The 12,378-nt window shown below is 39.3% G+C and overlaps 1 protein-coding gene across 1 annotated transcript in view; it reads left to right on the top strand.

Moving 5' to 3' along the window:
• Positions 1 to 12,378, top strand: part of LOC128660591 (inter-alpha-trypsin inhibitor heavy chain H3) — a 372,698-nt gene that overhangs the window by 61,275 nt on the left and 299,045 nt on the right. The gene's annotated exons all lie outside the window — the stretch shown is intronic.

Here is a 12,378-nt window from a genome sequence, read left to right as displayed (position 1 = left end):
ATATACATTTGATAGATACGAATTACATAGATCAATAGATGCAATATACATTTGATAGATACGAATTACATAGATCAATAGATGCAATATACATTTGATAGATATGATTGATAGTTAGATAAATTTGATAGATAAAGAGATAGATTTGATAGATATATAATTTCCCAGACAGAGAATTACAAGACGTGCGGTCTGGGACCCATGGTAAGGTTCCCAGAGGCAGTTGCGGCACCAGGGGACGTTTATATGGCATGGATTTTTGGAACCGGGAGATGGAAAAAGATGCTCGGTCGGTCCTCCTGCTTCAAATTTGGGGCACTGCCCGTGCAATCTATTGTGCCACCAGATATGAGTGGTGTGTCAGTAGTACTATTCTTAGCAGTTTAATACCTGTTACTCCCCCTATCGGGGGAGGTGTATATGGCATGGATTTTAGGAAGCAGGAGATGGAAAAAGATGCTTGGTCGGTCCTCCTACTTCAAATTTGGCCGAAACACAAGTGGCTGTCACAAAACAGTCCGGCCACGAGATAGATAGATTTGATAGATACATAGATTACATAGATCAATAGATGCAATATACATTGGATAGATATGAATTACATAAATCAATAGATGCAATATACATTTGATAGATACGAATTACATAGATCAATAGATGCAATATACATTTGATAGATACGAATTACATAGATCAATAGATGCAATATACATTTGATAGATATGATTGATAGTTAGATAGATTTGATAGATAAATAGATAGATTTGATAGATATATAATTTCCCAGACAGAGAATTACAAGACGTGCGGTGTGGGACCCATGGTAAGGTTCCCAGAGGCAGTTGCAGCGCCAGGGGACGTGTATATGGCATGGATTTTTGGAACCGGGAGATGGAAAAAGATGCTCGGTCGGTCCTCCTGCTTCAAATTTGGGGCACTGCCCGTGCAATCTATTGTGCCACCAGATATGAGTGGTGTGTCAGTAGTACTATTCTTAGCAGTTTAATACCTGTTACTCCCCCTATCGGGGGAGGTGTATATGGCATGGATTTTAGGAAGCGGGAGATGGAAAAAGATGCTTGGTCGGTCCTCCTACTTCAAATTTGGCCGAAACACAAGTGGCTGTCACAAAACAGTCCGGCCACGAGATAGATAGATTTGATAGATACATAGATTACATAGATCAATAGATGCAATATACATTGGATAGATACGAATTGCATAAATCAATAGATGCAATATACATTTGATAGATACGAATTACATAGATCAATAGATGCAATATACATTTGATAGATACGAATTACATAGATCAATAGATGCAATATAAATTTGATAGATATGAATGATAGTTAGATAGATTTGATAGATAAAGAGATAGATTTGATAGATATATAATTTCCCAGACAGAGAATTACAAGACGTGCGGTCTGGGACCCATGGTAAGGTTCCCAGAGGCAGTTGCGGTGCCAGGGGACGTGTATATGGCATGGATTTTTGGAACCGGGAGATGGAAAAAGATGCTCGGTCGGTCCTCCTGCTTCAAATTTGGGGCACTGCCCGTGCAATCTATTGTGCCACCAGATATGAGTGGTGTGTCAGTAGTACTATTCTTAGCAGTTTAATACCTGTTACTCCCCCTATCGGGGGAGGTGTATATGGCAAGGATTTTAGGAACCGGGAGATGGAAAAAGATGCTTGGTCGGTCCTCCTACTTCAAATTTGGCCGAAATACAAGTGGCTGTCACAAAACAGTCCGGCCACGAGATAGATAGATAGATTTGATAGTTACATAGATTACATAGATCAATAGATGCAATATACATTGGATAGATACAAATTACATAAATCAGTAGATGCAATATACATTTGATAGATACTAATTACATAGATCAATAGATGCAATATACATTTGATAGATACGAATTACATAGATCAATATATGCAATATACATTTGATAGATATGATTGATAGTTAGATAGATTTGATAGATAAATAGATAGATTTGATAGATATATAATTTCCCAGACAGAGAATTACAAGACGTACCTTGTGGGACCCATGGTAAGGTTCCCAGAGGCAGTTGCAGCGCCAGGGGACGTGTATATGGCATGGATTTTTGGAACCGGGAGATGGAAAAAGATGCTCGGTCGGTCCTCCTGCTTCAAATTTGGGGCACTGCCCATGCAATCTATTGTGCCACCAGATATGAGTGGTGTGTCAGTAGTACTATTCTTAGCAGTTTAATACCTGTTACTCCCCCTATCGGGGGAAGTGTATATGGCATGGATTTTAGGAAGCGGGAGATGGAAAAAGATGCTTGGTCGGTCCTCCTACTTCAAATTTGGCCGAAACACAAGTGGCTGTCACAAAACAGTCCGGCCACGAGATAGATAGATTTGATAGATACATAGATTACATAGATCAATAGATGCAATATACATTGGATAGATACGAATTACATAAATCAATAGATGCAATATACATTTGATAGATACGAATTACATAGATCAATAGATGCAATATACATTTGATAGATACGAATTACATAGATCAATAGATGCAATATACATTTGATAGATATGATTGATAGTTAGATAGATTTGATAGATAAAGAGATAGATTTGATAGATATATAATTTCCCAGACAGAGAATTACAAGACGTGCGGTCTGGGACCCATGGTAAGGTTCCCAGAGGCAGTTGCGGCGCCAGGGGACGTTTATATGGCATGGATTTTTGGAACCGGGAGATGGAAAAAGATGCTCGGTCGGTCCTCCTGCTTCAAATTTGGGGCACTGCCCGTGCAATCTATTGTGCCACCAGATATGAGTGGTGTGTCAGTAGTACTATTCTTAGCAGTTTAATACCTGTTACTCCCCCTATCGGGGGAGGTGTATATGGCATGGATTTTAGGAAGCAGGAGATGGAAAAAGATGCTTGGTCGGTCCTCCTACTTCAAATTTGGCCGAAACACAAGTGGCTGTCACAAAACAGTCCGGCCACGAGATAGATAGATTTGATAGATACATAGATTACATAGATCAATAGATGCAATATACATTGGATAGATATGAATTACATAAATCAATAGATGCAATATACATTTGATAGATACGAATTACATAGATCAATAGATGCAATATACATTTGATAGATACGAATTACATAGATCAATAGATGCAATATACATTTGATAGATATGATTGATAGTTAGATAGATTTGATAGATAAATAGATAGATTTGATAGATATATAATTTCCCAGACAGAGAATTACAAGACGTGCGGTGTGGGGCCCATGGTAAGGTTCCCAGAGGCAGTTGCAGCGCCAGGGGACGTGTATATGGCATGGATTTTCGGAGCCGGGACATGGAAAAAGATGCTCGGTCGGTCCTCCTGCTTCAAATTTGGGGCACTGCCCGTGCAATCTATTGTGCCACCAGATATGAGTGGTGTGTCAGTAGTACTATTCTTAGCAGTTTAATACCTGTTACTCCCCCTATCGGGGGAAGTGTATATGGCATGGATTTTAGGAAGCGGGAGATGGAAAAAGATGCTTGGTCGGTCCTCCTACTTCAAATTTGGCCGAAACACAAGTGGCTGTCACAAAACAGTCCGGCCACGAGATAGATAGATTTGATAGATACATAGATTACATAGATCAATAGATGCAATATACATTGGATAGATACGAATTACATAAATCAATAGATGCAATATACATTTGATAGATACGAATTACATAGATCAATAGATGCAATATACATTTGATAGATACGAATTACATAGATCAATAGATGCAATATACATTTGATAGATATGATTGATAGTTAGATAGATTTGATAGATAAATAGATAGATTTGATAGATATATAATTTCCCAGACAGAGAATTACAAGACGTACGGCGTGGGACCCATGGTAAGGTTCCCAGAGGCAGTTGCAGCGCCAGGGGACGTGTATATGGCATGGATTTTTGGAACCGGGAGATGGAAAAAGATGCTCGGTCGGTCCTCCTGATTCAAATTTGGGGCACTGCCCGTGCAATCTATTGTGCCACCAGGTATGAGTGGTGTGTCAGTAGTACTATTCTTAGCAGTTTAATACCTGTTACTCCCCCTATCGGGGGAAGTGTATATGGCATGGATTTTAGGAAGCGGGAGATGGAAAAAGATGCTTGGTCGGTCCTCCTACTTCAAATTTGGCCGAAACACAAGTGGCTGTCACAAAACAGTCCGGCCACGAGATAGATAGATTTGATAGATACATAGATTACATAGATCAATAGATGCAATATACATTGGATAGATACGAATTACATAAATCAATAGATGCAATATACATTTGATAGATACGAATTACATAGATCAATAGATGCAATGTACATTTGATAGATACGAATTACATAGATCAATAGATGCAATATACATTTGATAGATATGATTGATAGTTAGATAGATTTGATAGATAAAGAGATAGATTTGATAGATATATAATTTCCCAGACAGAGAATTACAAGACGTGCGGTCTGGGACCCATGGTAAGGTTCCCAGAGGCAGTTGCGGCGCCAGGGGACGTTTATATGGCATGGATTTTTGGAACCGGGAGATGGAAAAAGATGCTTGGTCGGTCCTCCTGCTTCAAATTTGGGGCACTGCCCGTGCAATCTATTGTGCCACCAGATATGAGTGGTGTGTCAGTAGTACTATTCTTAGCAGTTTAATACCTGTTACTCCCCCTATCGGGGGAGGTGTATATGGCATGGATTTTAGGAAGCAGGAGATGGAAAAAGATGCTTGGTCGGTCCTCCTACTTCAAATTTGGCCGAAACACAAGTGGCTGTCACAAAACAGTCCGGCCACGAGATAGATAGATTTGATAGATACATAGATTACATAGATCAATAGATGCAATATACATTGGATAGATATGAATTACATAAATCAATAGATGAAATATACATTTGATAGATACGAATTACATAGATCAATAGATGCAATATACATTTGATAGATACGAATTACATAGATCAATAGATGCAATATACATTTGATAGATATGATTGATAGTTAGATAGATTTGATAGATAAATAGATAGATTTGATAGATATATAATTTCCCAGACAGAGAATTACAAGACGTGCGGTGTGGGACCCATGGTAAGGTTCCCAGAGGCAGTTGCAGCGCCAGGGGACGTGTATATGGCATGGATTTTTGGAACCGGGAGATGGAAAAAGATGCTCGGTCGGTCCTCCTGCTTCAAATTTGGGGCACTGCCCGTGCAATCTATTGTGCCACCAGATATGAGTGGTGTGTCAGTAGTACTATTCTTAGCAGTTTAATACCTGTTACTCCCCCTATCGGGGGAGGTGTATATGGCATGGATTTTAGGAAGCGGGAGATGGAAAAAGATGCTTGGTCGGTCCTCCTACTTCAAATTTGGCCGAAACAAAAGTGGCTGTCACAAAACAGTCCGGCCACGAGATAGATAGATTTGATAGATACATAGATTACATAGATCAATAGATGCAATATACATTGGATAGATACGAATTGCATAAATCAATAGATGCAATAAACATTTGATAGATACGAATTACATAGATCAATAGATGCAATATACATTTGATAGATACGAATTACATAGATCAATAGATGCAATATAAATTTGATAGATATGAATGATAGTTAGATAGATTTGATAGATAAAGAGATAGATTTGATAGATATATAATTTCCCAGACAGAGAATTACAAGACGTGCGGTCTGGGACCCATGGTAAGGTTCCCAGAGGCAGTTGCGGTGCCAGGGGACGTGTATATGGCATGGATTTTTGGAACCGGGAGATGGAAAAAGATGCTCGGTCGGTCCTCCTGCTTCAAATTTGGGGCACTGCCCGTGCAATCTATTGTGCCACCAGATATGAGTGGTGTGTCAGTAGTACTATTCTTAGCAGTTTAATACCTGTTACTCCCCCTATCGGGGGAGGTGTATATGGCAAGGATTTTAGGAACCGGGAGATGGAAAAAGATGCTTGGTCGGTCCTCCTACTTCAAATTTGGCCGAAATACAAGTGGCTGTCACAAAACAGTCCGGCCACGAGATAGATAGATAGATTTGATAGATACATAGATTACATAGATCAATAGATGCAATATACATTGGATAGATACAAATTACATAAATCAATAGATGCAATATACATTTGATAGATACTAATTACATAGATCAATAGATGCAATATACATTTGATAGATACGAATTACATAGATCAATAGATGCAATATACATTTGATAGATATGATTGATAGTTAGATAGATTTGATAGATAAATAGATAGATTTGATAGATATATAATTTCCCAGACAGAGAATTACAAGACGTACCTTGTGGGACCCATGGTAAGGTTCCCAGAGGCAGTTGCAGCGCCAGGGGACGTGTATATGGCATGGATTTTTGGAACCGGGAGATGGAAAAAGATGCTCGGTCGGTCCTCCTGCTTCAAATTTGGGGCACTGCCCGTGCAATCTATTGTGCCACCAGATATGAGTGGTGTGTCAGTAGTACTATTCTTAGCAGTTTAATACCTGTTACTCCCCCTATCGGGGGAAGTGTATATGGCATGGATTTTAGGAAGCGGGAGATGGAAAAAGATGCTTGGTCGGTCCTCCTACTTCAAATTTGGCCGAAACACAAGTGGCTGTCACAAAACAGTCCGGCCACGAGATAGATAGATTTGATAGATACATAGATTACATAGATCAATAGATGCAATATACATTGGATAGATACGAATTACATAAATCAATAGATGCAATATACATTTGATAGATACGAATTACATAGATCAATAGATGCAATATACATTTGATAGATACGAATTACATAGATCAATAGATGCAATATACATTTGATAGATATGATTGATAGTTAGATTGATTTGATAGATAAAGAGATAGATTTGATAGATATATAATTTCCCAGACAGAGAATTACAAGACGTGCGGTCTGTGACCCATGGTAAGGTTCCCAGAGGCAGTTGCGGCGCCATGGGACGTTTATATGGCATGGATTTTTGGAACCGGGAGATGGAAAAAGATGCTCGGTCGGTCCTCCTGCTTCAAATTTGGGGCACTGCCCGTGCAATCTATTGTGCCACCAGATATGAGTGGTGTGTCAGTAGTACTATTCTTAGCAGTTTAATACCTGTTACTCCCCCTATCGGGGGAGGTGTATATGGCATGGATTTTAGGAAGCAGGAGATGGAAAAAGATGCTTGGTCGGTCCTCCTACTTCAAATTTGGCCGAAACACAAGTGGCTGTCACAAAACAGTCCGGCCACGAGATAGATAGATTTGATAGATACATAGATTACATAGATCAATAGATGCAATATACATTGGATAGATATGAATTACATAAATCAATAGATGCAATATACATTTGATAGATACGAATTACATAGATCAATAGATGCAATATACATTTGATAGATACGAATTACATAGATCAATAGATGCAATATACATTTGATAGATATGATTGATAGTTAGATAGATTTGATAGATAAATAGATAGATTTGATAGATATATAATTTCCCAGACAGAGAATTACAAGACGTGCTGTGTGGGACCCATGGTAAGGTTCCCAGAGGCAGTTGCAGCGCCAGGGGACGTGTATATGGCATGGATTTTCGGAGCCGAGACATGGAAAAAGATGCTCGGTCGGTCCTCCTGCTTCAAATTTGGGGCACTGCCCGTGCAATCTATTGTGCCACCAGATATGAGTGGTGTGTCAGTAGTACTATTCTTAGCAGTTTAATACCTGTTACTCCCCCTATCGGGGGAGGTGTATATGGCAAGGATTTTAGGAACCGGGAGATGGAAAAAGATGCTTGGTCGGTCCTCCTACTTCAAATTTGGCCAAAATACAAGTGGCTGTCACAAAACAGTCGGCCACGAGATAGATAGATTTGATGGATAGATGCATAGATTACATAGATCAATAGATGCAATATACATTGGATAGACACGAATTGCATAAATCAATAGATGCAATATAAATTTGATAGATACGAATTACATAGATCAATAGATGCAATATACATTTGATAGATACGAATTACATAAATCAATAGATGCAATATAAATTTGATAGATCTGAATGATAGTTAGATAGATTTGATAGATAAAGAGATAGATTTGATAGATATATAATTTCCCAGACAGAGAATTACAAGACGTGCGGTCTGGAACCCATGGTAAGGTTCCCAGAGGCAGTTGCGGCGCCAGGGGACGTGTATATGGCATGGATTTTTGGAACCGGGAGATGGAAAAAGATGCTCGGTCGGTCCTCCTGCTTCAAATTTGGGGCACTGCCCGTGCAATCTATTGTGCCACCAGATATGAGTGGTTTGTCAGTAGTACTATTCTTAGCAGTTTAATACCTGTTACTCCCCCTATCGGGGGAGGTGTATATGGCATGGATTTTAGGAAGCGGGAGATGGAAAAAGATGCTTGGTCGGTCCTTCTACTTCAAATTTGGCCGAAACACAAGTGGCTGTCACAAAACAATCCGGCCACGAGATAGATAGATTTGATAGATTTATAGATTACATAGATCAATAGATGCAATATACATTGGATAGATACGAATTGCATAAATCAATAGATGCAATATACATTTGATAGATACGAATTTCATAGATCAATAGATGCAATATACATTTGATAGATATGAATTACATAGATCAATAGATGCAATATACATTTAATAGATATGATTGATAGTTAGATAGATTTGATAGATAAATAGATAGATTTGATAGATATATAATTTCCCAGACAGGGAATAACAAGACGTACGGTGTGGGACCCATGGTAAGGTTCCCAGAGGCAGTTGCAGCGCCAGGGGACGTGTATATGGCATGGATTTTTGGAACCAGGAGATGGAAAAAGATGCTCGGTCGGTCCTCCTGCTTCAAATTTGGGGCACTGCCGTGCAATCTATTGTGCCACCAGATATGAGTGGTGTGTCAGTAGTACTATTCTTAGCAGTTTAATACCTGTTACTCCCCCTATCGGGGGAGGTGTATATGGCAAGGATTTTAGGAACCGGGAGATGGAAAAAGATGCTTGGTCGGTCCTCCTACTTCAAATTTGGCCGAAATACAAGTGGCTGTCACAAAACAGTCCGGCCACGAGATAGATAGATTTGATGGATAGATACATAGATTACATAGATCAATAGATGCAATATACATTGGATAGATACGAATTACATAAATCAATAGATGCAATATACATTTGATAGATACGAATTACATAGATCAATAGATGCAATATACATTTGATAGATACAAATTACATAGATCAATAGATGCAATATAAATTTGATAGATATAAATGATAGTTAGATAGATTTGATAGATAAAGAGATAGATTTGATTGATATATAATTTCCCAGACAGAGAATTACAAGACGTGCGGTCTGGGACCCATGGTAAGGTTCCCAGAGGCAGTTGCGGCGCCAGGGGACGTGTATATGGCATGGATTTTTGGAACCGGGAGATGAAAAAAGATGCTCGGTCGGTCCTCCTGCTTCAAATTTGGGGCACTGCCCGTGCAATCTATTGTGCCACCAGATATGAGTGGTGTGTCAGTAGTACTATTCTTAGCAGTTTAATACCTGTTACTCCCCCTATCGGGGGAGGTGTATATGGCAAGGATTTTAGGAACCGGGAGATGGAAAAAGATTCTTGGTCGGTCCTCCTACTTCAAATTTGGCCGAAATACAAGTGGCTCTCACAAAACAGTCCGGCCACGAGATAGATAGATTTGATAGATACATAGATTACATAGATCAATAGAAGCAATATACATTGTATATATACGAATTACATAGATCAATAGATGCAATATACATTTGATAGATACGAATTACATAGATCAATAGATGCCATATACATTTGATAGATATGATTGATAGTTAGATAGATTTGATAGATAAATAGATAGATTTGATAGATATATAATTTCCCAGAAAGAGAATTACAAGACGTGCGGGGTGTGACCCATGGTAAGGTTCCCAGAGGCAGTTGCAGCGCCAGGGGACGTGTATATGGCAGGGATTTTCGGAACCGGGAGATGGAAAAAGATGCTCGGTCGGTCCTCCTGCTTCAAATTTGGGGCACTGCCTGTGCAATCTATTGTGCCACCAGATATGAGTGGTGTTTCAGTAGTACTATTCTTAGCAGTTTAATACCTGTTACTCCCCCTATCGGGGGAGGTGTATATGGCAAGGATTTTAGGAACCGGGAGATGGAAAAAGATGCTTGGTCGGTCCTCCTACTTCAAATTTGGCCGAAATACAAGTGGCTGTCACAAAACAGTCCAGCAACGAGATAGATAGATTTGATGGATAGATACATAGATTACATAGATCAATAGATGCAATATACTTTGGATAGATACGAATGACATAAATCAATAGATGCAATATACATTTGATAAATATGATTGATAGTTAGATAGATTTGATAGATAAATAGATAGATTTGATAGATATATAATTTCCTAGACAGAGTTGGCACTAGTTGGCAAGTGGGCCTGGCACACACGCTGGCAGGCAGGCAACTGCAATTAGATTACACTAGCTGACTGATGTTTCACAGTCAAAAAAGTTTTTTTTTTAAATATTTACACTACTGTTATAACAAATATGATTGGTGGCACTAGTTGGCAAGTGGGCCTGGCACACACGCTGGTAGGCAGGCAACTGCAATTAGATTGCACTAGCAGACTGATGTTTCACAGTCAAAAAGTTTTTTTTTTTAAATATTTACTCTACTGTTACAACAAATATGAGTGGTGCCACTATCTTGGCAAGTGGGCCTGGCACACACGCTGGCAGACAGGCAACTTCAATTAGATTACACTAGCAGACTGATGTTTCACAGTCAAAAAAGTTTTTTTTAAAAAATTTACACTACTGTTATAACAAATATGATTGGTGGCACTAGTTGGCAAGTGGGCCTGGCACACACGCTGGCAGGCAGGCAACTGCAATTAGATTACACTAGCTGACTGATGTTTCACAGTCAAAAAAGTTTTTTTTTTAAATATTTACAATACTGTTATAACAAATATGATTGGTGGCACTTAGCAAGTGGGCCTGGCACACACGCTGGCAGGCAGGCAACTGCAATTAGATTGCACTAGCAGACTGATGTTTCACAGTCAAAAAAGTTTTTTTTTTAAATATTTACACTACTGTTACAACAAATATGAGTGGTGCCACTAACTTGTCAAGTGGGCCTGGCACACATGCTGGCAGGCAGGCAACTTCAATTAGATTACACTAGCAGACTGATATTTCACAGTCAAAAAAGTTTGTTTTTTTAAATATTTACACTACTGTTATAACAAATATGATTGGTGGCACTAGTTGGCAAGTGGGCCTGGCACACACGCTGGCAGGCAGGCAAATGCAATTAAATAACACTAGCAGACTGATGTAAAAAAAATTTTAAAAACATTTACACTAATGTTACAACAGATATGAGTGGTGGCACTGAGGAAGTAGGCACAGTATATGCTGTGAGCCTGACACACAGGCTGGCACTAGTGGCAGGCTGGCCTGGCAACTAAAATTAAATAACACTAGCAGACTGATGTAAAAGTTTTTTTTAAAAAAATTTACACTAATGTCACAACAGATATGAGTGGTGGCACTGAGGAAGTAGGCACAATATATGCTGTGAGGCTGACACACAGGCTGGCGGCACTAGTGGCAGGCTGGCCTGGCAACTAAAATTAAATAACACTAGCAGACTGATGTAAAAGTTTTTTTTTTTTTTAAAGTTACACTAATGTTACAATAGATATGAGTGGTGGCACTGAGGATGGAAGTAGGCACAGTATATGCTGGGAGCCTGACACACAGGCTGGCACTAGTGGCAGGCTGGCCTGGCAACTAAAATTAAATAACACTAGCAGACTGATGTAAAAGTTTTTTTTAAAAAAATTACACTAATGTTACAACAGATATGAGTGGTGGCACTGAGGCTGGCAGTGGCAGGCTGGCCTGGCAACTGAAATTAGATTACACTAGCAGACTGATGTAAAAGTTTTTTTAAAAAAAATTTACACTAATGTTACACCAGATATGAGTGGTGGCACAGAGCAATTAATCACAGTATATGCTGTGAGCCTGACACACAGGCCTGCTGGCAACTGAAATTAGATTACACTAGCAAACATGTAAAAGTTTTTTTTTTTTAAATTTACACTAATGTTACACCAGATATGAGTGGTGGCAGTGAGCAAGTAGGCACAGTATATGCTGTGAGCCTCACACACAGGCTGACAGGCAGGCA

The sequence above is a fragment of the Bombina bombina genome, chromosome 5, assembly GCF_027579735.1.
Source record: "Bombina bombina isolate aBomBom1 chromosome 5, aBomBom1.pri, whole genome shotgun sequence".
Classification (NCBI taxonomy): Eukaryota; Metazoa; Chordata; class Amphibia; order Anura; family Bombinatoridae; genus Bombina; species Bombina bombina.
The sequence above is the reverse complement of the archived record's forward strand: the minus strand, read 5'-3'. Positions and strand labels throughout refer to the sequence as shown.